This window comes from Lemur catta, chromosome 9 (genome assembly GCF_020740605.2).
Source record: "Lemur catta isolate mLemCat1 chromosome 9, mLemCat1.pri, whole genome shotgun sequence".
Classification (NCBI taxonomy): domain Eukaryota; kingdom Metazoa; phylum Chordata; class Mammalia; order Primates; family Lemuridae; genus Lemur; species Lemur catta.
Window position 1 is genome coordinate 40758275 of NC_059136.1, and position 25084 is coordinate 40783358.

The window sequence follows — 25084 nt, forward strand, 5'->3', positions numbered from 1 at the left end:
GCAACAGGTTCAGAGCAAACAGCTTATCCCCTTCACATGGGTTTGAGGTTTCAGTGTTCTTGGCCTTGTTTGCAGAAGCCTTTCTTCAGAGATGTTCAGCTTTCAATACCCTTAAGAAAATGCATTGAGAAGATCAAGCGAAGGATCACTTTTAAGCTGAGTGCAAAACCCAGAGCTCACTTAGATATCCCCAGCTTATTCCACTACTGGATAGACTTATGTTCTTGGGCAAAGACAGCTGTTTTTCCTGGCTCTCCCCCTCAAATATGCAGACAAATCCTCGATGGCATAGCAAGTAGAGAGGAGTTTATAGCCAACTTTGTTAAAGGGAAGTCCGCAATATTAGTCCTGTTTACCAGTGCCAAACTGCATAGTCCTGTCTAATATTAGAAAAAAAGTTCAGCATCCAAGGGTTGCTACTGATCATCCTGAATCGAAGTTGTTTGTCGTAATGGTTAGCATAGGGATTGTAATTCTGAAAAATAAAATACTGAACAAAGGTTTTTTGTTTGTTTGTTTGTTTGTTTTAAGACCTGCTTGTGCAGAGCCAGCATTACGGCTACCAACACACAAAAAGAGGGATTCTATTAGGTGTGCTAAAAAGCTGCTGGAAAAGATGCGAAGACATTAAAAATGAAAAAAAAAATTAGAAGGGTGGGAAAAGGGGTAAAATGGCATTTTCATATTTGAACTGGTACAAGTAATGGATGATGAATGGACATTCTGTGAAAAACCTTAGTCTGTGTCCTTTGGAGTCTCACTTACTCTTCCTGTCTTGATCTTGAAAAGCCTCCCTGCCCCCACCATCGTTTCAGCTGTTGTTGCTCATTATAACTGTGAGGGCTCTCCAATTATAGGTTAAATATGTTATGGTAGCTTAAGATTGAATTGGTTTCTTTCTGTAACTATTAGGTTGTCATGGCAAAAGTCTTGTGTAATATGAGAACCATAATTTCCATTTCACAAAGAAAATAATGATTCTTCAATCTGACTTACAGAGCTCAACAATTTAAATGAATAGCAAGGAACTCATATTTGTGTATAGACTATACTTAGAATATACTTAATGTGTATACATCTAAGGAAGTAGAGATAAGTGGTCATTAATCAAAGTCCTAGATTATAAAATGCTCCCATCTACCCTAGAATTTGTGATGTGAACAATCGTTTATTATTCTGTATCACTAGTTCTCTTAACAACATGGAGTTTGTTTCATTAGGAAGCTCAGAAATTTCTCCAGGACCCACAGAGGAACACATTCTTTAATGCCCCGGTTTTGAAATTTCTTACTGAATCGAAATTACTAGAATGTCCATAGCTTAAGCAACTGCTGTAAAAGAAACATAACGGACGGTTTGATAATCAACCTGCTTTGCATTCAGGAGGGATGCAAAATTAATGTCTCTGGTAACAAATTATCTTGTTTGGAGTTTATGGATATTTTGCCAGAAGTGCTGACTACAGATGTGAAACAAAATAAACATTGCTCTTATTGCGAAAAAGATAACATGGTTCATGTGAATTTTTTGCCTCTCATTTGTTTGGGGTGCATCAACTGCAGAAAGATCTATTTTTTGAACAATAATCATTTATTTTTCCTTACAACTCTGTGGGTTAAAGGGTGGTTCTACTGGTCTTGCCTGGAATTACTAGGGCAGTTGCAGTCAGATGGCAGCTGTATGAACTGGGCTGAAAGGTCGACGGTGGCTTTATACATGTGTCTGGTAGCTGGTGCTGTCTGTCAGCAAGGGTAGCTTGGGTCTCCTCATCTGTACTCCACTGAAAGACCTCATCAGTTAGTTGTTGTCTTTTCCCCGTATTCTTCCCTTCTACATGGAGCTTCTTATTCCTCAGGGTGCTTGAAATATTTTTTAACTTCTCTAGTTCATTTCTCATTTGAAGGATGTGGATACCCCAGTCCTTTTAATTCTTTTCATCTCACACTATGCTAGATCTATTCTGTTTTCTTAGCTACTTGGTTTTTGCCATGTATTTTTATAGCTTCTGTCACCTTTTTGGCCAGTTTACCTTTCTGTTCATGTCCATTCATACATTGGAGTGAATCTGCAAAACAGAATAACATGGTAAATTCTCCATAACTAAGTGCTTCACATATTCCTGAAGTATGTATGTACTATGATGCTTTGCAAAGGACCCTTTTACTTTTGTGCCCATTAAAGCATTCTCTTTTATTTTCTATGTCCATTTCATTTTTAATAGCAAATACATGTCCCTGCAATAACATCATTATTTCATGCACGAGGGCAGAGCCCTCATGAACTAATCACCTTTTAACATGTTCCACCTCTCAACACTGTTGCATTGGGGATTTTGTTTCCAACACATGAACTTTGAGGGGACACATTCAAACCATAGCAGTTAGGAAAAGAAAAGGGATAGGAGTCATGACAAGTACAGGAGGAAAAAAAAATAAAATCAAACATAAGCAGGACCAATAAGAGAGTTTGAAACTTGTAGAGTGGTAACTGAGGTTGGATACTGCCCTGCGAGGATGGCTGGGGCTCTAAGAGGAGATGGCTTCTCAAAGGCCACTTAGTCTCAGAATGGAGAACAAAACAAAGCCTTGGTTTCCTGGGGATTAATTGAACCCTTTCCACACCAGACTACACTGCCTCCTTGGAATTTATATGACACTTTTATACTAAGTACTGGCATACTTCTGAAGTCCAGGGTTGCCTTCAGATCCCGGAATTCAGTGGGTGGTCAGTATTATTTTACAGAAAGGGAAACAGAAGTTCCAAAAGGGGTTAAGTGGCTCACAAAATGTCAAACAATACTTCAGAGGGCTGATCCTGAAACTCAGGGATAATGTCCTTATCCAGATATTCTTTACTAAAGGTAATTTTATTTATTCTTGAGAAAAATAGTTTTTAGGATAAATAGATGTAAAAGAGCTAAGCTCTCCATTGACAAGGTATTATAAAACAGAACCATGATGCTTGCAAATAATCTCTCCGATTTAAAAAGTACGGGAGTTTCACATTAAAAAAACAATATTAGTATATTTTCTCAACTTTGGAAAGTTTTAAGAAATGATATAGTTAGAGAACTATGGAGAACGTGGAGAAATTTACCTATGACGATCATCGTCTCTATGATATCTGCTCTGGCCTTCAGAGTGTAGTGTAATGGAGAAGACACACTACTTACCCTACAAGACAATTGGAAAGATCTTGGCTTTGAGCTCTAATATTTCCAGATGGTTGAAATCAAAAGCAGACTTCTTTTTCTTGCCTGTTCCACCAAAGTTTTATGCAACGGTAAATAAACTCTTATTTGCCATATTTTATTGCAGAGTACAGAAAGATTGAGGCAACCAATTTCTCAGGAAATGATTCTTTTCTCAGTGTACTTTTAAGGTTGGTTACTGCTCCTGTCTTAAAAGGGGAACACATAGCTCACAACTTTAACTTCAAGAATACTATAGAATTATGTTGGTTCTTTGGTTTTATTAGCTTTACAATAAGACATTTCTAAAACTTGCAGAAAAATGCTCTTAATTTCTATTTCCACACACACTGTGTTAGAAAAACACAATGATGTCTCTTCCCCATAATCTTTAAATATTAAAATTGTATTCATGCAGGTAAAAACTTAATACATTAATTTTTATTGCATGTAGAATAATTAATCTCTTGACAATTTTGGAAAATATTATATCCTTTGAAATATAAACTGAAGTTTAAAAACGGTGATTGTAACATTGGGAGTGTAATCTCGGGAGTGTGACCATAAAGGAAACAAAGTTGACAAATGGATTGGGAAGTTGGTTACTTAGTTTACAAATATCTAATTTCAACTCATTTTCTTACCCATAATGGCTATCCCATTTATTGGTAGAACCTATATTTTAGCCATGACCTTTGCTGTATAATGCTCCTGGGCCTTTCCTTATATATTGAAAAGATAATATGTCCTGTTTATTCAGAGTAGGTGGAGAGAATATGCTTATTATAGCAGTGAATGTAACTTCTTCACTGTGATACCCTCCAACATCTCACAAATGCCTGATAATGACTGATTAATGAATAATCATTTATTAACATAGGAATGAATGACCTGAATGAAAGCAATAGGAGTAAATTCAGAGCAAGGGATAGATTTAAAAATTATTTAAGAGGTAAAAGGGCTAGGACTTGCCAACTAATGTTAATGATAACATCTGGATACCCGTATTAATGAGGATAGGACTAGGCATAGCATAGTGCTAAAATTGTAAGTTCTGGACTCCTGTTAGCTCAAATCCTGGCACTCTGACTTCTTAGCTGTGTGTCCCTGGGCAAGTGATTTAATCTGTCTTGGGATTTAATGTGCTTCATTTGCTCAATTGCAAAATAGAAATAAATATAATACCCGCCTCATCATGTAGTTCCAAAAATCACAGGAGTTAATGCTTGTAAAGCACTTAAAACAAAGTCTAGTAAATAGCATATGCTCAATGAAAAGCTCAGATTAAATTCTCATTAAGTCGTTAGTCACTAGTGACTGTTTCATTGTAGGGAGGTAACTTTGCTTTTCAGTCTCAATGATACCTCTTCATTTGATCTGCACTCTTCCGCTAAAAGGTTTTACTGCTTTTATTTAACAAATGGCAAGTCAAAAGCTCCAAATTAAGCAATGTGTTGAAGTTTACACAGATTGTCACTGCCCAAACTGGACTCAGAGCAGGGATGCTTTGATCTTCTCATACTGCTTCCTACTGAATCTCTCCAAAGGAGAACTTACTTCTGGCTGTATGGTGGTAAAGAGCCTAAAAGTCAATTTTTACCTATTTATAAAAACATATGATTGTCAAATCACATCACACTCAAGACCCATTCAGCCAGTATAGACATGCCTAGTCTTATCTGATACCAGCACCAAAAGCTTTAGGAAAGTTCTCTAGATATGGGATTTTTGTTATAGTCCATTAAAATTTATCTTCCATAAATTTAGTAAAAATATTTTTATGTCTAAAATTAATTTTAATTAATTTTTAATTATTAAGCTTTGTTAACCATGAGTTTCTCCTTTACTTGAGATTCTAGTTTAAGCATGTTTTATCAGTTTGTATCTTCAACTAGGAAAGTTTTGTGTTCATCACGTACTCAATTTTACATCACGTTTCTCATTAAAGCATTAGAAAAAATGGAAATGAAATATTGAAGAGATAAAAATGGAGGGGGAGAGAGTGGGAGAGTCTGAGGCAATGCAGGGGGTATGGACTGAGGGAGGCCATTAGGGTTGCAGCGGTGTGCTCTGTGGCCTTCTGAAACGTGCTGGCCAGTATGGAGTCGAAATGGGGAGAAGGAATTTACCAACTAGTTCCAGCTATTGGATTAAATCAAGGTCATCTCAAGCTTTTTCCATCATAAGTTACTTTGCATCTCTAGGAGGAATAAAGAAGGGATTTTTTTTAATAGGATCCCAAAGATGAGAGTCGAAACTTCACAAAAAGTCTGAAAGGAACTGAGTATATGGACAAGGAATCAAGCTCTGGAAAATAAATATGCCTCTTGGAAAAGTCATTCTCTATTGTCCTCTGTGGACCAGGACTAATCTCCAGAGGTTTGCTATCCATCTGGCGGAGAAGAATAGACAGTGAAAATAAGCTTTAAGGAACTTATATAGCAGTTTGGAAGAAATCTTATATCTGTTTCTTCTGATTATAAAAAATATGGGCATAATTTGTATGCATTGTTTTGTTGTACCTTTTTTTATTTTATGTTTCTACTGATTCATTATTTCTTTTATTTTACAAAAATATTGGTCAAGGGAAGATTCAGGAAAAAAAACTAACAAAACTGACCCTTTTCCACAAATAATTTGAGAAATACTGTCTTAGGATGAAGGTTTTTTCCCCTACAAAGTGTAGCAAATTTACAACCACCTCATTAAAACTGTCAGGGAGGAAACTAGGAAAGTTTCTTCCAAGCAAGGGACAGTAAATGGAGATAAATTTTATATTGTCCAGTATTCTTATTTTAAGATGTGCAAAATGTCATTGACAATTTTATTAGGTGATATGTTAAAAATTCACCATTTTTATTTTGATATATAGGAAATGCATATTTATAATGGCTTTCTTTGATAGCTGTATTTATGTTTCTATCTACTAATTGCAGCATTACCTGAACATCATATAATTTTAGCAGCAATTTGTTTTGCAACACAACTTTTCAGAATACAGCCCCTCAGTTGAGAGGAATATACAGCATTTTATATTTTCAACCTGTGCTCTTGGGTAAGAGATCATGTGGTGCTTGGGTAAAAGTATAAAGTAGCATACTAAATCCTTTTGGTTTTTTTCTGAACTTACTTGCTTTAAAAAGTATAGTAATGTTCACATTAAAGGATCACTTTCCTTCAGTTTTTCCAGCACTCTCAATTCCTGTGAACATTTCTATCTTGCTTCTTGTCAGGAGCTGTGAGGGAAGGAGGCTAGGTGTTAAGTGATTTATTTAAAAAGAAAAACAAATATATAAAAAAATGTTCAGCTCAACTCTAAAGAAAGAATCTTTAAAAAAAAAAAACAGTATTTTCCAATGTTAGTATTAATAGTATTGAAATTAGACTTGGGAAAGTAGGACCCCTGCACTGGTGTACCTCCAGGGCGATGTGCCCACCCAGGACATGCGTGCATGAGCGTGCACACACACACACACACACACACACACACACACACTGTCTCTCTCTCTCTCTCTCTCTGTTTCACGCACTCTCTTACATCATGCTCTGGGAATGGAATGAGGGATCCTGGGGTCCCCTTCCCCAGAGGCCAGAACCTGCTTCCAGGCCTGCATGGCCATCTTCCCTGGATCTATGGTCCAGAAGGAGACTATGTTGCTAGTGTGAACACTGAGGCCCACAGGGAGGTCAGGGAGCATCTGAGGGGAGGTCGTGAACAAGAATTTGAAGAGTAGTCCACAGTGTCCCTATGCCTGTAAGCCCCTAGCAGCTGCAGGTGGGAAAAAGGGTCCTGATTCTACAATGTTAGGCATGGAGCTGCCTATATGATTGGCAAAGGTCAGAAGCGTCACATAACAGGGCTGAAAAAGGTGGGTGAAAATAAGCCTTCTTGAGCATCTTGGTGAACTATACAGTGATGCAGCCTCTCTTTTTTTTTTTTTAATTTCAGCATAATATGGGGGTACAAATGTTTAGGTTACATATATTGCCCATGCCCTACCTGAGTCAGAGCTTCAAGCATGTGCCTCCCCCAGAGGGTGTGAGCCATATCAATTAGGTGTGTATATACCCATCCCCTCCTCCCCCCACATCTGCCTGACACCTGATGAATGTTATTACTACATGTGCATTTTAGTGTTGATCAGTTAAAACCAATTTGATGGTGAGTAAATGTGACTTGTTTTTCCATTCTTGTGATACTTCACTTAGTAGAATGGGCTCCAGCTCCATCCAGGATAATACAAGAGGTGCTAGATCACCATTGTTTTTTGTGGCTGAATAGAACTCCATGGTGTACATACACCACATTTTATTAATCCACTCATGTATTGATGGGCACTTGGGTTGTTTCCACATCTTTGCAGTTGTGAACTGTGCTGCTGTAAACATTCTAGTGCAGATGTCTTTTTTACAGAATGTCTTTTGTTCTTTTGGGTAGATGTCCAGTAATGGGATTGCTGGATCAAATGGTAGTTCTACTTGTAGCTCTTTGAGGCATCTCCATAGATGGAGTCTCTCTTCAGAGACACTTGGCTATATCAGTAAATGTTTTAAATTCACATCTCAACTTTGAGGACTTTATCTCACAGATATATTCTAAATACTATACAGGAAAATGTCTTCATTAATTCATTTATTCAAAATAAGCTAATTGAATATCTCCTATATTACAGAAACTATTTGAGGTACAGGGAATATAGAAATGAACAAGAAAAATAAGGTCTCTGTCTTTAAGGAGATTGCATTGCAGTGGGGAAAGCAGAGCATAAATAAGTGAATTAAGAAATAAATATATTAATATTTACATATATATTTATAATATAAAGGGGATAGAGAAAGTGGGAGTTGGAAGACTGTTTAGAGACATTTTATATATATGTATATATACACACATGTATAAATATATATTCACTAAAATAATAAGAGTAGCAAGAAGAAAAAACCAAACTAAAATCTCCATTGATAGGGGATTAATTGAAAAAACTAGGCAAATAATGTTTATCAAATAGCTATTAAAAATGAGGTAGAACTTTCTGCATATGTTAATAAGGTAATAAATATCTCTAACTCAGAAAAACACAAAATATTATATATTATGTATAATATGCTTCATTTAAAATAATCAAAAGAATATATATTAATATATATATGCACACACACACACATACACACTTACATATGTGTGTGTGGATACCTATGTTTGTATATCTGCACAGAAAATTTTTAGGCAGCCAGAGCAGAAAGAGTTAACAATGGCTTCTTTGGCCAAACGGAGTGGGAAGGATGCTATTCATTAAAAACCCTTTTGTCCTGTTTTAACTTTTTACCATATGCATTTGCTACTTCTTAAACAAATGGTTTTTTTAAAGACCCAAATTAGGTTGAAAAAGAAGTGCTGAAATCTAGACCAAGTGGAGTGAAACTCCAAGCTGGGCATGTAATATGGTCGCAGAAACTAAAATACTCCCTCTGGGTAAGGGAAATGTGAGCACAGGGGAGAAACCTAGGTAGGTGGTAGATGTAGATGAAACTCAGTGAGTGCTTTTCACATTGTCTTCTCAACAAGCTGTGAGCCTGGAATGTAGGAGTTGAATAGAATTCTGGTTCCAAGGTGTTGAGCTAGGCTGGGTGAGGCAGAGAGTGGAGACATGGTCCTCAGGATGGGAAGCATAGAGCCAGGAGTCCTCCTACAGGCAGCATCCAGAGACAGTCCCCGTGCAAAGGCAGGAGAAGGAAGCCAGGTAGAGGGAATGTGCGATGGCAGGGCAGAGCCCCAAGTTCAGAGTGGAGGATAGACGGCAGACTAGAGTGGATCCCTGGGGTGCTGGGAACCTAGACCCTTGCCCCTGGGAAGGGGGGAGATATCCAGGCCCTATGCTGGTGCAGACAAGAACGTACGTTAGGAGGCTGTGTATGATTCAGCACCTGCTCAGGATCTTAAGGTACCTTTCACTTCCTGCAACTCAAACTTGTGCCACTTTCTCAGCTTGGTATTCAGGCTCAGGTTAGAAGCAGACCAGCCCTAGGATGCCACTTTACAGAGGATTCAGAGTACCTGCAGAAGGAAAAAATATATAGTATGTGATAAAAAATATGAAATTCTGAAATCAGACTTCTAGGGATCAATCATCACTTCCCACTTTGAGACTTTGAACAAGCTATTTAAACTTTCTAAACCTCAGTTTCTTCATCTGTAAAATAGGATAATAAATTCTACCTACCTTACAGGGTGTTGTGAATAAGTAAATGAGATAATGTACACGAAGTGCCTGGCTTGTAGTAGGTGCTCAATAAATGTGATGGAGGAGGAGGAGGAGCAGGAGAAATAGCAGCATTGCCCAATATGTGCAGGATATCACTCATTTGACATTAGCATCCATGTGAAGTCTGTTGGTCTCTATCCCTCAGTGATCTGGCAGGAGCAGAAAGTGCTAGAAGTGTGTGTGAGTGGCAAGAAGAGGAAGCCAGCTGGAGTTCTTGAAATCTAGCCGACTAGCCAGTGGCAATGAGCCATAGAATTATTATTCTTAGCTCTTTTCACCCCACCCCACCCTCCATGCTCTTACACCCCCAGGCTGGGAAACACCTGTTATATAATAATTCTCATAAAAGGGGGGATTTATCTGTAGTTTCATGCATTGCATCTTTATCATCCACAGCTATACAGAGAAGAAAACTAGCTGTGGATTCTTACCATAATGAATGTTACTAATTAGGTTTTCTACTTCCTTTGTTTCCTGTTTCCCATCCCTTCAGAATTGAAGCTGAGAATTTTACACCAGGAATTTGGAGCTGTATTCACTTGCCATGACACTTCAATTACATAGAGGACGGACTTTCATACCTCATGAGTTCAGTGGCTTAATTTCCAAGTATATTCATCCTTACTTTGTACTGAGGGTAACTCAAGTTTTCTGCCTGTCTGAGCATTCAGTGAATTGCGTACTCTCTTGCTGGTTGTGGTATGGAGATACTGGGATGGGGTATTTTCTCTCAGCACCTACTAGTCAAGACAAATTTCCTAGAGAGTTTCGATTAAATTGTATGTTAGTTTTCTCTTGCCGCTGTAACAAATCACTACCAACTTAGACACTTAAAAGAATGCCAGTGTATTATCTCATGTTCTGTAGGTCAAAAGTTGGGCATAGCATAGGTCAGCTGGTTCTTTGCTTAGAGTCTCACAAGGCTGATTCCAAGGTATGGACAGGGCTGTGCCCTTTTCTGGAAGCCCTGCTGATAATTCCACTTCCAAACTCATTCAGATTGTGGGTAGAATACATGTGGTTGTAGGACCGAAAGGTCCCCATGTCCTTGCTGATTGTCATATAAGGGTCATTCTCATCTTCTAGAGCAGCAGCCTCCAAACTTTTTGTCACCAGGGACCAGTTTCATGGAAGACAATTTTTCTGCAGACAGAAGGTAGGGTGGGGGGTAGGCAGAGCACAGGCAGTGATGCAAGCAATAGGGAGTGGCTGTAAATACAGATGAAGCTTTGCTAGCTTGCCCGCCACTCACCTCCTACTGCATGATCTGGCTCCTAACAGGCCACGGACTGGTACCAGTCCATGGGCCAGGGGTTGGGGACTGCAGTTCTAGAGGCTACCACATTCTTTGGCTCATAGCCCCTTAGCACAATCTCCAAAGCCAACAATGACAAAGCACTCTAAGCTTCAAATCTCTCTGACCTCTGCTTCTGCCTTATCTCTCCTGCCTCCCTCTCTCTCTGTTGGCCTTCAGTTTCCCAGCTCAACAAATTTAATTTTGTCACTTCTGCATACATTCAAAGTCCAAAAAACTAACAAAAGACTAAAGCAGAAATGGAACTAGGTTTCAGCTCCAACTCAATGCTACTGGCTGCTTAGCATGCAGTGTGCAGAAGGATACCAAGTCTGTAGTAAACTTCAGCAAGATCTAACATGCAAGGAGTACTTAGTGCTGTTGCCTATGTGTACTTGGGCAGAGCTGGAGGTGGCAGTAGAGAAAGAGGTCTCAGAACGTGTGTTGTGTATTCTCAATACAGCACCTAACATACAATGTATAGTAACCATAAGTTTCTCTGTAAATGGACCCAACTGCTTGTATCCACAAAACTCTGAATTCTCTTCTATACTGAAGATACTTAAAAAATTAAATTTTCTTATTTAATTAAAATTATGCTCCAGTTATGCTGGTCAACGATAGCTGTTTTCTTATATCTCATTGTTAGACAATTTAAGTTGACACATCCTTTGTCATTATCTATGCTATGGTTCTAGGATGCTAATATAACCAACTGACCAAAACTACATTCTGATATCTTTTTTGCATCAAAATATAAAATAAATATTCCTAGACCCCGTTCTTGGAGTCACACCTTCATTTTACCTTCTTCTCCCTTTTCTTCTGTGTACCCAACCAAAAGACTACTCCTGGTTCCTGTGCCTTAAGTTCTCTGTGTCTTCAGTTACATTGCTCAGTCATCTTTGATATCCTTCACCCACATTTCCTTCTGTTATAATCCCCTTAAGCCATTTCAAATGCCATCTCTTCAGAAAACTTGATGCAAATAATGATAATAGTTAATATATTTGAGATAAAAACTAGGTCAGACACCAGTATTTTTACATGGACCATAAAATTTAATTTTGTAAATTAAGTTTATTATATGAGTATTATAATACTCATTTTAAAGTGAAGAAACAGACTCAACATTATTAATGCATTTCCTAAAGACTAAAGTCAGGTTGTAAACTCACGGTGGTCATTTATTGGGCAGACACAAATCTCTTCTTCTTAATTGTATTGTAGTGCTAAAATTGTGCCTGTCACTACTTCTTAGGTTTAAATCTAGTCATTTCTTCATGCCCTATCTCAAGGTCACTTTCTACACACACAGCGTTCATAATTCCCCCAAGTACATCACTCCTAGATTTGGAACCTCCTCTTTCCTTATTTGCTTCACTCCCAAAACCCTTGACATTTCTCATCCCGTATTATTTGCCCTTACTTTCTAAAGTCCTTGATTGGCTGTTTGCGATGTCCATGAAGACTGGGACCAGGTCTCATTGACTCTGTCTTGTTTAAAAGATCCAGCATTCTGCCCAATAAATGACCAATAAATAGCTCAATTGATCAGCACTTCTTTGAGTGGAATTTTAAAGAGCCTGACATAACAATGGCATTGCTTCTATTAGGGGAGGGGAGGGAAAATGACTTAAGTCATGCTTAAGTTACCTTTAATCTCCCTAATTGAGGCTTTAGCTTTGAAGCTAAATTCCAAAATGATTAAAAGTGCATTACTGACTTCACACACGATTCCATCTGTACGTCAACGTTCACCCACTGGGAGTATCAACCTTCCGAAGGTTAAAGCTAATGTTTGAGGGAGGGGCACCAGCAGTTAGTGGTGCCAGAAGATTCCGGCCTTGGGGAGCTGCATAAAACAACCCATCCCTTTCTTCAAAGAGTGACGTTACCACTTGCTTATCAGTCAACAACTGGCCTCCGTGATAGAATTTCTTCTCTGGATTCACACATTTTGTAAAAGCAGAACCATCAGTGGACTTTTCTCTACTAACCATCATCTATTTCCGTGAAACTAGTTAGCTTTGAGGACAGGAAATTATCAGAGTCCTAAAGACGGGGAAGTGAGGTTATACTATAATTTCCTTTTTATTTTTTAAGGCAAGATTAAAAAAATATACTTCTATATATTATTTCAAAAATCATTTGCTACTAGGCATGCATATTCAATGGCTTGTATAACAATTCTTTCCATATATGCATAGTAATTTATGAGATATTCCCAAACTGTCCAAAGTAATAGAAGATGAAGCTAAAAGAGACTCTAATATTGAAGAAAATGTGTGATCTCATGTAGTAACGTGGCCAATATACAGGGTCAGTGGTTCAACAACACCATCAAGAACCCAGGTTTTTTTTTTTTTTTTAAGGTTTAACACTTAATATGGTGTAATTATGCACACAGCAACTATAAAAGTGGATAGAATCAAAGAATTTGGTTGCAATTTTGCTATTATGCCATCTAAGCTCTAACCTAGTATAGGAATTTATCCCTAAAGACCAGTTATTAGCATTTTAAACCATTCTAACAAAGGGGAGGTCACATGCTTGTAAAACAATGCATATTTTTGTTAAACGGAGGGTTTGTATTTTATATTTGGTTTGCCTTCTACTAATTTCAATATCCAGTTCTGAAGGACCCAGGTTCTTAATAGCTCTTAATCGCTCTGCTTTCTCAGCCTGGTAGACTCTGTCCTCTGGCCTGGCCACCCATGACCACAACGTGAATGCTGCAAATCCCAGTTTTATGGTGTCATATAACCAGGTCAGAAAGGATGAAGGGAAGAAGAGGGCATTTTCTGTTTACAAGTTCCTGATTAAAGGCAATGGATATTTTCTAGAAATGAACTGCAGAAATCTAGCAGATTTCTAGCAATCCTTCACTACTCATTAGCCAGAGGAATTAATTACCATGATTAGAAGATTAATAGAGATTCACCTCCAGGAGGAGCAAAAGAGGATTGCTGTATCCCCTAAAACATACACCTGCTATATACCTGAATACATCCTGCTTCTGTTAACAAGGAAAAGAGGAGTGAGCTCCTATATCTCCCATATATACAGTATCCATTTCTGCCCTTCACAATGGTATAGCAAGGAAGGTTAGTGTGGTAGATACTGAGATGTCACCAATTTGTATGGTTCTCTTGCTTTCAGCCGCAGAAAGGAATTGCAGTTTCATGCCTCTTGAGGTCAGTTCATGTGATTTCTTCTAATCGGTGCAGTTTAAGTAAATGAGACATGGGTTACTTCTGGCAGAGAGCATTTAATTATGAATTGATAATGCTCTCTTAGCTTTTTTGGTAATATATGAAACGGAGATACAAACCCAAGCCATCTTATGAAAGACAGCTTCCAGGGAAATAACACAGCAGAACATGAGTGAGGAATAAAACTTTGCTGTTTTAAGCCACTGAGATTGTATTTGTACAGCATATCAGCTTATTTTGATTGTTATAGCTGATAAAGTAGGATTATCCTCATTTTCTTTTCTGATTCAGCTGGCCACAAAAATGATATACCTTAGTTCTGCCTCCTAGCACATCCCTACTCCCACCTGGACCTTCTTACCTTTTTTTTTTTTTCAGTATCTATCATAAAAGTAATCTTACCTATTTAAGGGGAAAGTACCAGCTAAATAGAGTGCTCTGAAGATGTCACATTTCACAAACATTTATTAAACATCCATTATGTGCCAAGAACATTATGTTCCCATGTGTGTAGTAGTTATACTTTAAACTCACAAAACAAATCTGTGGGGATGAAGATACTGATATTGCCATTTCACAGAGGAAGGATCTAATTAAAAAGGTAGTTAAAAAAATTCTTTGGAACCACCCAGGTAGCAAATGGTAGAACTAAAACACAAATCCAGAAAGTTTGGCTCTAAATTTAATATACATTTTACTACTACTCTACAGGCTTATAAAATAATTCATTTAAAAGAAAGTAGGTCCAAATGATATCCTACTTTAAAAGACATGATAGGTGAGAGTCAATAATATTAAAAATTTAAGCAAATTCATTCAAAGTTGATGAATGTACTAATGGTGCTTTAAATAATTTTGGATCATAGCCAACAGAGTACTGAATAGTATTGAATTGGATTTCTGCTTCTGAGAAGATGGAGTAGATGTACATTTTTATATTAACCTCACTACGTACAACTAAAAATCCTGGATATAATGTAAGAAGACTCTGAAAGGTGGAGAGAAGATGACAAATTGACTAGGGATTTGATACCCAAAAAACAACATGGCAGTGAGTTCCCTGGGTTGCTTTTCTTTTGTTGTTGTTTTTGTTATTTATGTATTTAGTCTCATATATCTCAGATTCATAACCTAGAAACCTGGAAATGCCAACAGGTACAGACAAAAAAAAATGCCCCAACAAAGTCCTGCTCTCCCTAGTTAAAGAACCAGAAACAAGGCAGTATAGAAAGACAGAAGACTTTCAGACAATGACCACTCTACTCAGCCAAACAACACAGAACAATACTCTGGAAACCTGCCCCATCCACATCAGTAAAGGCCAAGTGGGAAACGCAGACATCCACCCTTGTGAGGCTGTAATGAGGTACCCAACACCTCCACCAGGATGGTGTCAGAAAAGGCTGAGTAGGGAGTGTCAGTGGAGAGTCCTGGGGAACCTGCAATTCCACCCCCATCTCACAGTCAGGCCCCCCTCTGCATAGCCACTGATGTGGAGTCAGATAGGCCATCACCACTGTGGTGTCAGTGGAGGCCAGGTGAGAATCAGGAAATCTCACCTCCAACCATAGTAATGAGGAATCCTCCTTATGTGTGAGCCTGAGTGAGGAACCTGGATTTCTGTCTCTGCCTGGAAATAACCATGTGGCACTCCTTCTGCAGCCAGGGCAGGGTTAGAAAATGCAAGGTAAAACAGAAGGTTTAAATGAGGCCCAGAGTCTTATAATACAAACATTTCCAGATTTCAATAAAAAAGTCACATGGCATATTGAGAACCAGGAGGGACAGAAACTAAATGACAAAAGACAATTATCAATCTCAACAACTGTCAAGATAGAGATTACACAGATGTTAGAATTATCTGACAAAGATTTTAAAGCAGCTATCATAAAAATGCTTCAACAAGCAATTACAAACATGCTTGAGACAAAAAAAATTGAAATCCTCAGCAAAAAAAAAAATAGATTAGATAAAGGAGAACCAGGGGAAATATTAGAATTGAAATATACAATAACCGAATTACAAATATTCCTGATAACCCCATTGCAATTCAATTTATACTTATGTTTTCATACTTTTATTTACATTTGTTACCTTTATCTGGATATCACCCTATCGTAAATGGAGGAGCATACTGAATGCATATCGCTTTCCCACCATCGTAAAATCCAGAAGTCGAAAGGCAGACTGTCATAAGTCAGGAACTGTCTGTGAAATCTCAGTGGATGGGTTCCACAACAGAATAGAGGAAACAGAGAAAAATAATCAGTAAACTGGAAGATAGAACTATAGAAATTACCAGAAAGAAAATAAACTGAAAAGAATGAACGGAGCCTCAAAGGCCTGTGGGACTATAACAAAAGACATAATATTTGTGTCCCTGGAGTTTCAGAAAAAAAGGAGAAGAAGAGAATGGTTGAAAAAGTACTCAAAGACGTAAACCTATAGATACAAGAAGCAAATTCCAAGCAGAATAAACCCTGAGAAATCCATGCTTAGACACATTATAATTACACCTCTGAAAACTAAAGACAAAAAAATTCTCAAGGGCCCCCAGAAAGTTCCTTTTGGGAACACAAAATTAGGATGACAAGTGCAGTGGAATTCTCATCACAGAACATGGAGGTCACAAAAAAGTGACAGTATATTCTTCGAGTACTGCGAAATCCTATACCCACTGAATATGTCCTTCAGGAATGAAGGGGGAAATCAAGACATTTTCAGATGAAGGAAACTAAAAGAATTTGACACCAGTAGACCTACCCAAAAAGAATGCTTCTAGGAAGGTATCTAAAGAAAATGAAAGCAATAAACAGGGAACCTTGGAAGGGAGAAAGAGCACGGCATACAAAAAAAAAAAAAAATGTGTAAACATAATGGCCTTGTCTTTTCTTGAATTTTCCTAAGTTATGATTTCTAAATTATTCCAGTTGAAACAAAAATTATAACACTGACCACTATGGTTTTAAATGTATATGGAGGAAATATTTAAGACAATTATTGTATAAATTGGTCAAACTAAAGGGAGGTAAAGACGGGTAAGTTTTCTATACTTCACAGGATTTGGTAAAGTGATGACACAAGAAGACTGTGATACATTGGTATATATATGGTAATACCCAGATCAGCCCCTAAAGATGTACACTATTTTGAGTATAAAAGGTATACTCAAAAGCAGTATAGATAAATCAAAATGAAATTTTAGAAGATATTCAAGTAATTACAGGAAGATAGGAAAATAAAAACAGAAAAAAAGAGAAAGAACAAACTAGGAAAAAAAGTTGTGAATGACACAGTGAGACAATGATTCTCTTTTCGATTTCTTTCAAATTTCTAATTCTATCAGGGAGAAGTCTCAGTCTTGTGACAGGAGTCTTTTACACTTCTCTGACGTTGCTAATCTCTCTTTTATAACCCAGAGAGAGCAGATCTCAGACTCAGAGCCTTGGCAAGCGAGAGCATTAGCAAGATCTCTGGAACACTACTTTCGTTGTCGTTATTTTTAAGGTTACTTTCTCTTGCGGCAAATGATATAAATTTTCACTCTTGGGTGTTATAAAATGTTCCTTTTACAATAACAGGAGAAAAATGGGTCAATTTATGGAAAAAATACTGAAGAAATCATAGTTTATATATCCAAAAAGAGCAAATATCAGGACGAAAGTATTCAAGTGACTGAAGTTTCTGAACTCATTTAGACAAAGTGGCAAAGCCACTTTCTGTCCTATCTGCTTTATTTTTTCCATTTTGTTTTCATAAGCTAAGTCAGATCTACTTCAATAAAATATTTACTGTACTAAATACGTATTATTTGTTGATATACTTTTTTCAGCCACTATAATGGAGGCTCATTAAAAATCAGGAAAGATGTCAATTTTGTGTCTTTATCACTTAGCCTTATATTTGTCACATAACATTCTCAATAAATGTTTGGTGGATGTTTGATTGAACAGTTCTAAAGGAAAGCACAGAAAAATAAGAGCAAACTCAACCTTTTGTTACACTTTATCTATAGTGGGCCAAGGAAATAAAAGTTGTAAATAATGTATATGCTTAAATGTATTTTAAGCATGGGTTTATGTATGCATTGGGGCAGTGGATATAAAACTAACTGAGACAAAAATGGGTGATGTGATATCATTTCATCACCTGTAACAGAAATATAAGAAAGTGTGCCAGCTATTTCAAATACATCTTTCAGGAAAATACATTTAGCTTTCAGAAAGATTAAATTTTTAGCATAGGCTTGTTCTCATTTATATCATAACTTTGATCAGGTAATATACACCACAATCTTAAATCAATTTTTTTTTGGTTTTAGATGTGGGCATTGTTCTTGAAAAATAGAGTCAAAACTTTTATGAAAATTGTTATTAGCTATCTGGATAAAAATAAATCCTGTATACATTTTTGTTTGTGTATATATTTCTGTGTATGTATTGTCTGTTCACTTTTGAAACATTAAAGCTCTTCTTTTAATTATATGCTTCCTACTTACCTAATTAACTTGAAAAGCTGAAAGAAAATACCTCAAAAGCTTAGCTCTAGATGTTTCACATTTCATATTATAAGAGAAATAACATGCTTTCTCTTAAATGCAAAAGTATTTGAGGGGATAAAGTCATTTTGCACACACACCAAAAAAACTGCTTCTCTCTTATGTACATGCATGTATGTGTGTGCAAAGTTGAATTTATTACTTAGATTCTATGGCAAGACTTTCTTACTTAAGCAAATTTATTACTACTCTCAGACACAAACAGCAACAGAGACTAATGATTAAATTTTCCAGAAGTGGTCTGGCCCGATATGCACTGAAAATAGATAAGGATCACGGAAGTTAGCATGTTGTCTTGCGGTACAAATCACTACTGAGTATGTGAAATCAGTTGTTTTCAAAACCTTCCATTTGAAATCATCTTGACAGTGTTACAATCTTAGCAGTCTCCTTTTCCACAGATAAATTTCCACAGGTAAATTTTCACTTATTCTTGTTCAAATAAATGATCACAGAGTCTGTGTTCTCCCTGAAATTTATTGTATTATTCTAAGAACTTTTTTGTGAGAAACAAAATCAGAATTTTATTTTTGAATATTTTTTCAGTTTTTTTACACTTTGATTGATACACGATAATTGTACATATTTATGTGGTACCTGTGATATTTTCATATGTGCATATAATGTGTAATGATGAAATCAGGATATTTAAGCTATGCATCACCTCAAATATTTATCATTTATTTGTGTTCCAAGTATTTCAAATCTTTTAGCTATTTTGAAATATAAAATATATTGTTATTAACTATAGTCACTCTACTGTGCTATCTAACACTAGAACTTATTCCTTCTATCTAACTGTATATCTGTACCCATTAACCAACCTCTCATCATCACCCAACCGCTACACCCTTCCCAGCCTCTTGTAACTATTTTGAATATTTTTGAAGAATAAAGCAAGAAGTTAGATATTCTTATATTTTATACAACTGAACTTATAAAGAACAATTTCACTTAATTTTAATGAAGGAAGTTTGTGATACAATATATATCAGGCAGAAAAATGTTGCACGATGACCTCATTGCTTATTCTGACATTGTCATATCCTCTTACTTCTAAAAACAACAATTTGCTTCATATTTCACTCTAATATCCATTTCAGAAGAATGAAAGGCCATATTAGTAAGAAATGACATTTCAAAACTGGAAAAAAGGGAAGAGCATATTCATGATGAAATAATGATTCATTTTAGAGGCATAGTTCTGTCTGATGCATAATAAATCAGAGTTAAATATTTTTTATTTCATCATGCAGTAAATATTTATTGAGAGCCCACTATGTGGCAGGTTTTGTTTTATCATCAGCATTACTTTGGTGAACAACACGGAAATTTATGCTCTCTTAGGAAGACTTACATTGTATTGAAATGGACTTACATTTTATTGAAAGGAGTCAGATTATAAACAGGGAAAACTATAAGGCAATTTTGGATAATGAGAAGTATATGAATATAAAAAAAATGAGGATGATATAATGGAAAGTAATGAAAGAGAGCAGAAGTGACAAGTCAAGGAAAGTAAAAGGCAAGGAAGGTGCTATGGTCTGAGTATAGTAACTTATGTCTGGGCAAGAGGATCCCATGTCTTAGGCTCTGTGCTTTTGAGGGCCTGCACATCACTGTAGATACATACACACACACACACACACACACACACACACACACACACATATCACACATACACATAAATTTGTTTAAAACACACACAAATGCACAGGTGCATGTGTCACTTTACAAGATTTTTCTTGGTACTGAATTGAATCCTTGGAGATCAATCTGAGAAGAAATAACATCTTAATAATATTTATTCTTCCAATCCACTAACATGTCATATTTTTCCATCTATTGAGGTATTTTTAATTTTCTTTCAAAAATATTTTTGTAAGTTCCAGTGCACTGGTCTTGCACATATTCTTAAATTTTTTTATTCCAGCTTATTGCATAGGTACAAATGTTTAGGTTACATATATTGCCTTTGCCCCACCTGAGTCAGAGCTTCAAATGTGTCCATCCCCCAGACAGTGCGCACCACACCCATTAGGTGTGTATATACCCATTCCCTCCTCCCCCCTCCTATCTGCCTGACACCCGAATATCACAACTATAAGTGCACTTAAATGTTGATCAGTTAGTACCAATTTGATGCAAGTACATGTGGTGCTTGATTTTCCATTCTTGTGATACTTCATTTACTGGAATGAGCTCCAGCTCTACCAAGGATAATACAAGAGGCACAAAAATCAACTCACAGTGGATAACAGACTTAAACTCAAGGCATGAAACTATAAGAATTCTAGAAGAAAATATTGGAAAAAATCTTATAGACATCAGCCTAGGCAAAGAATTTATGAAGAAGACTCCAAAGGCAATCACAGCAACAACAAAACTAAATGGGACCTGATCAAATTAAAAAGCTTCTGCACAGCCAAGGAAACTATCATGAAAGCAAACAGACAACCCACAGAATGGGTGAAAATATTTACATGCTACACATCCAATAAAGGGCTGTTAACTAGAATCTATATAGAACTCAGGAAAATCAGCAAGAAAAAGATCAAACAACCCTGTGAAAAAGTGGGCAAAGGATATGAACAGAAACTTTCAAAAGAACATATTCTTAAATTTTATCTCTAAGTATTCTATACTTTCTATGCAGTTGTGAATAACATTTAAATTTTTTTTTCTAATTGGTGACTAGTTTGTACAGAATTACATTTGATTATTTTTTGTTTATTTACCTTGTATTCTGTAACATTGTTAAATTTGTTTATTTATTCTGGTAACTTTTTTATAGAGTTCCTGGAATTCTCTTCACACAAGATCATTTTTCTGTGAATAAAGACAGTTTTAATTCTGTCCTTCCAATCTTTATTCCTTTTATTTGTTATTCTTACCCTATTACATTGGCTAGGATCTGCAGTACAATCTTGAATAAAAATAGAGTAAACAGATATCTTTCCCCAATCTTATGAGGTAAACACTGTCATTTCCTCAACATTAAGCATGATGTTAGTTTAAGATTTTGGGGGATCCCTGTTATAAGATATTTTATTATGTGTAGATGTGAATGTCTTTAAAATACTTTTTCTTCATCCAGTTGAGTTAGCCAGTTTTTCTTGTTTTTTTTACCCCCTGTTACTTGGAGGATTGCATTAATTGAATTTTGAATATTTAACAAACCTTGTATTCCTGGAATAACTCCAATTTGACTGTGATATATAATCCTTTTAAATTATTGCTGGGATTTATATGTAATATTTATTAAGGATATTTGCAACTATGCTTATGAGAGATATTGGCTTTTCTTGCCTGTAATATCCTTGACAGATTTGGTTATCTGGATTTTGTTAGAATTTTTAAAACTAGTTGGAAAATGCTGTCTACTGTTATATTTTCTGAAGGATTTTTATCTAGAATTAGTGTCATTTCTTCTTTAGATGTTTTGTAGAAAAACACTGAAACTCCCTGGAACTAGAATATTAGTTTTATTTAAAAATTCAGTTTTTCAATCAGACATAGAACCATTTATGTTTCTTATATCTTTTTTGTCAGGTTTGATATGGTGTAATTTTGAAAAAAAAGTCTATTTAATCTAAGTTTTCAAGTGTATTGGCATAAAGTCCTTTATAAAATTCTCTTAAAATTTTAATATCTATAGGATCTGTAGTGATATCTTTTCTTTCATTGCTGAAAATGAAAATTTTTCTTTTTCTCTGTCTTTTGAATTAGCCTTATGTATTAGAATGTTTAAAATTTTATTAATTTTTAAAAAACTAACTTTTGTCTTTTAAAATTTTTTCTTGTTTTCTGCCCCCTATTTTATCAACTTTATTTTTTTTTAATCTATTCTTCAGTTTGTATAATTTCTATTAATGTGTCTTTAAGTTCAATGGTCTTTTTTTCTACAGGGGCCAATCTGCCAAAAATTCATCAGATGAATTATTTATTTCTGATATTTCGCATTTTTAGTGGTTTCACTAAATAGTTTTTTTATACAAGTCCCCTCTTTTTCCAGCTACTTCATGGCTAGAATATATTGCATGCCTTCTCCAAGATAACTAACAGTTTATGTTTATTTAAGTCATAGGTGGAAATGTTGACTGCTTTCATCAACATATATTAGATATAAAACAAACTATAACTCTTTTCTAGTATCATATGTTATACTCTGTTCAAAAAGAGGTAGGGATAATAGCATTTTTCCATACTCATGTAGTTTTAATGTTGAATGCACACCAACATATACCACAAGGTGAGAAGCTAAATCAATTTTTAAAAACAATCCAAATGAATCAAAAGGAACTTGCAAGGTGTTAAAAAATGTCTTTAATCAGTGGTTTTTGCAAACATCTTTTTCTAATATAAGACACAGCTGAAGAAATCACGCACATTAGCACCAAGAAGTATTTTTTATTTCCTGAACTTTTTGTGAAAAACTCATATGTGACCTAGTACCTATAACAGACAAAGCAAGCTAAACAGAATTCAACATAAAGAAGTATGCATAAAGGAGTAGATTATTGCTTTCAATACAGGTTACAAATTGAATAGAAACACTGAAGTTTATCTAGTCTGTACTCAGTGGATCTCAAACTTTAATACAGATAAGAAGTATCTGGAGAGTTTATCATGCAGATTCCTGAGCCCCACCAACAGAGAATGTGGGATTCAGTGATTCTAGAGGGAGGTCTAGGAATATTCACTTTTAACCAGCTCTCCAAGTTATCGTGACTTAGTTCTCAAACCACATGTCCTCAAACCATTTGGCCAGAGGCAGTCAATATCAGATTTCATTAGTTATAAAAATACCATGAGATCAGCTGCACCATCTTGAGACCAGAGTTTTAAAAGGGGAAAAAAAGATGTGAGCCCAGTCTTTTTGGTCTCTGATGCCTGTGCTCTTTTAGGGAACCACATACTTTGCCCTTAGCCACATGTACACTGTATCTATGCTCTCTTATTAATAATTTACCAGAAAGCCTTAAATCCCAAACAAACCTAGACCATTTATAGCTCCTATTTTTCGAAAATAGAATATTAAGAAAGTCATTTAAATCATTCTTGGCAACTCCTTCTCCCTCAGTCTTCATATTCATTTCCATTATCAAGTGGAAAGTTTGATTGTACAACCAAATATAACTTGAGTTCCTCCATTTCTCTCCATCTGCAACATTGTCATCCCAATGCACGCTACAGTTCATTTCTCTCCAGTGCTCCACTGCCATCCACCCATATGCTGTTCTAATCTACTATGTACATTGCAGCTGGAGTGATCTTTATAAAATGCAAATCAGATCATGCTTAAAATGGTTCAGTGGTTCCCCATTGTTTGAAGGATAAAGAACACAATTCTTAACATGGCCAACATAGCCCTGCCTAGTTTGGTCTCCTCCTGTTTCTCCAGCCTCATCTGTACCAAGATTCCTTTCTCTCTACGATGGACACTCTGAACTTTCACAGCTCTCAAATACGTCATGCTCCTTCCAACCACAGGGCCTTTGTACATGCTGTCCCCACAACCTGAATTGCTCTTCACCTTATCTTCATCTCCTAATATTTTCATCTAGGGGGCAAGAACTGAGTTATTACCTCTTCTGGGAAGTTTTGGATCTTCCTTAATAAATCAAATTATCCCATTATAAGTTTGCATAGTACCCTGTACCTATTGTTATTAAAGAAGTCATTTTATGTCTACTATTGTGAGTAATACCTAGCTCCCAATTAGACTGTAACTCTGTAAGGGCAGAGGAAGTCTGATTTGTCTCCCATCTTCAACACCTAGCTTAGTGTCCACAACATACAAGGCACTTAATAAATGTTTTTTGAATGATTACGCAAATAAATTAATTAGTTTAACAGTGAGTTTCTTGGCAAGAAGGGTAAAATTGTCAAAGGAATATAGGTCTTGAAAATGCCTATTTCAAAAATAAGTTTTAAAATTGCCTAGAAAACCAATATTATTAAATACTCTAACCCAAAACATTATTTTCCCCCCATGGGAAATTATTACTAAGTCAGAATAATTGAACAATAATTGGAAAGTATAAAATCTTTGTGCTAATGGCACTTAGCATTAAAATATAACCTATTTTTAAAAAGATTTACAAGGGGCTAAAGCTATTGTAAAGAGGAGAATTATTATTATTTCCTAGAAAATATCATGGTGGCTCAGGGGGCTTAGGTGGAAACCAGACAAAATCATCTTTCTGTGATTCAACATTGGATGAGTTATTGGAATCTGTGACTAAAATACATCTGTGGATACAAACACAAGCTCAGCCTTATTCTTTTCCTTGAGCCAGCCAAGCACTGCTTATAAATCACCCAGAAGCAGCAATAATGGGGTATGTTTGTTCTGAGGACCCACTGTTCATAATGAATTTTCCTAGTTAGCCTTTAAAATATCGATGAAGCAGATTCCTGTCTTTTTCTATTTTAAAAATGAAGTAACCGCTGTTTTAGTAATTCTAAAGTAGACACAGCTCAAATACAGTATGCAAAGTGCCATTTACCAAAATATCTTTTGCAGAACTTGAATAACAAGTAAGAGGTTAACTTATGTTA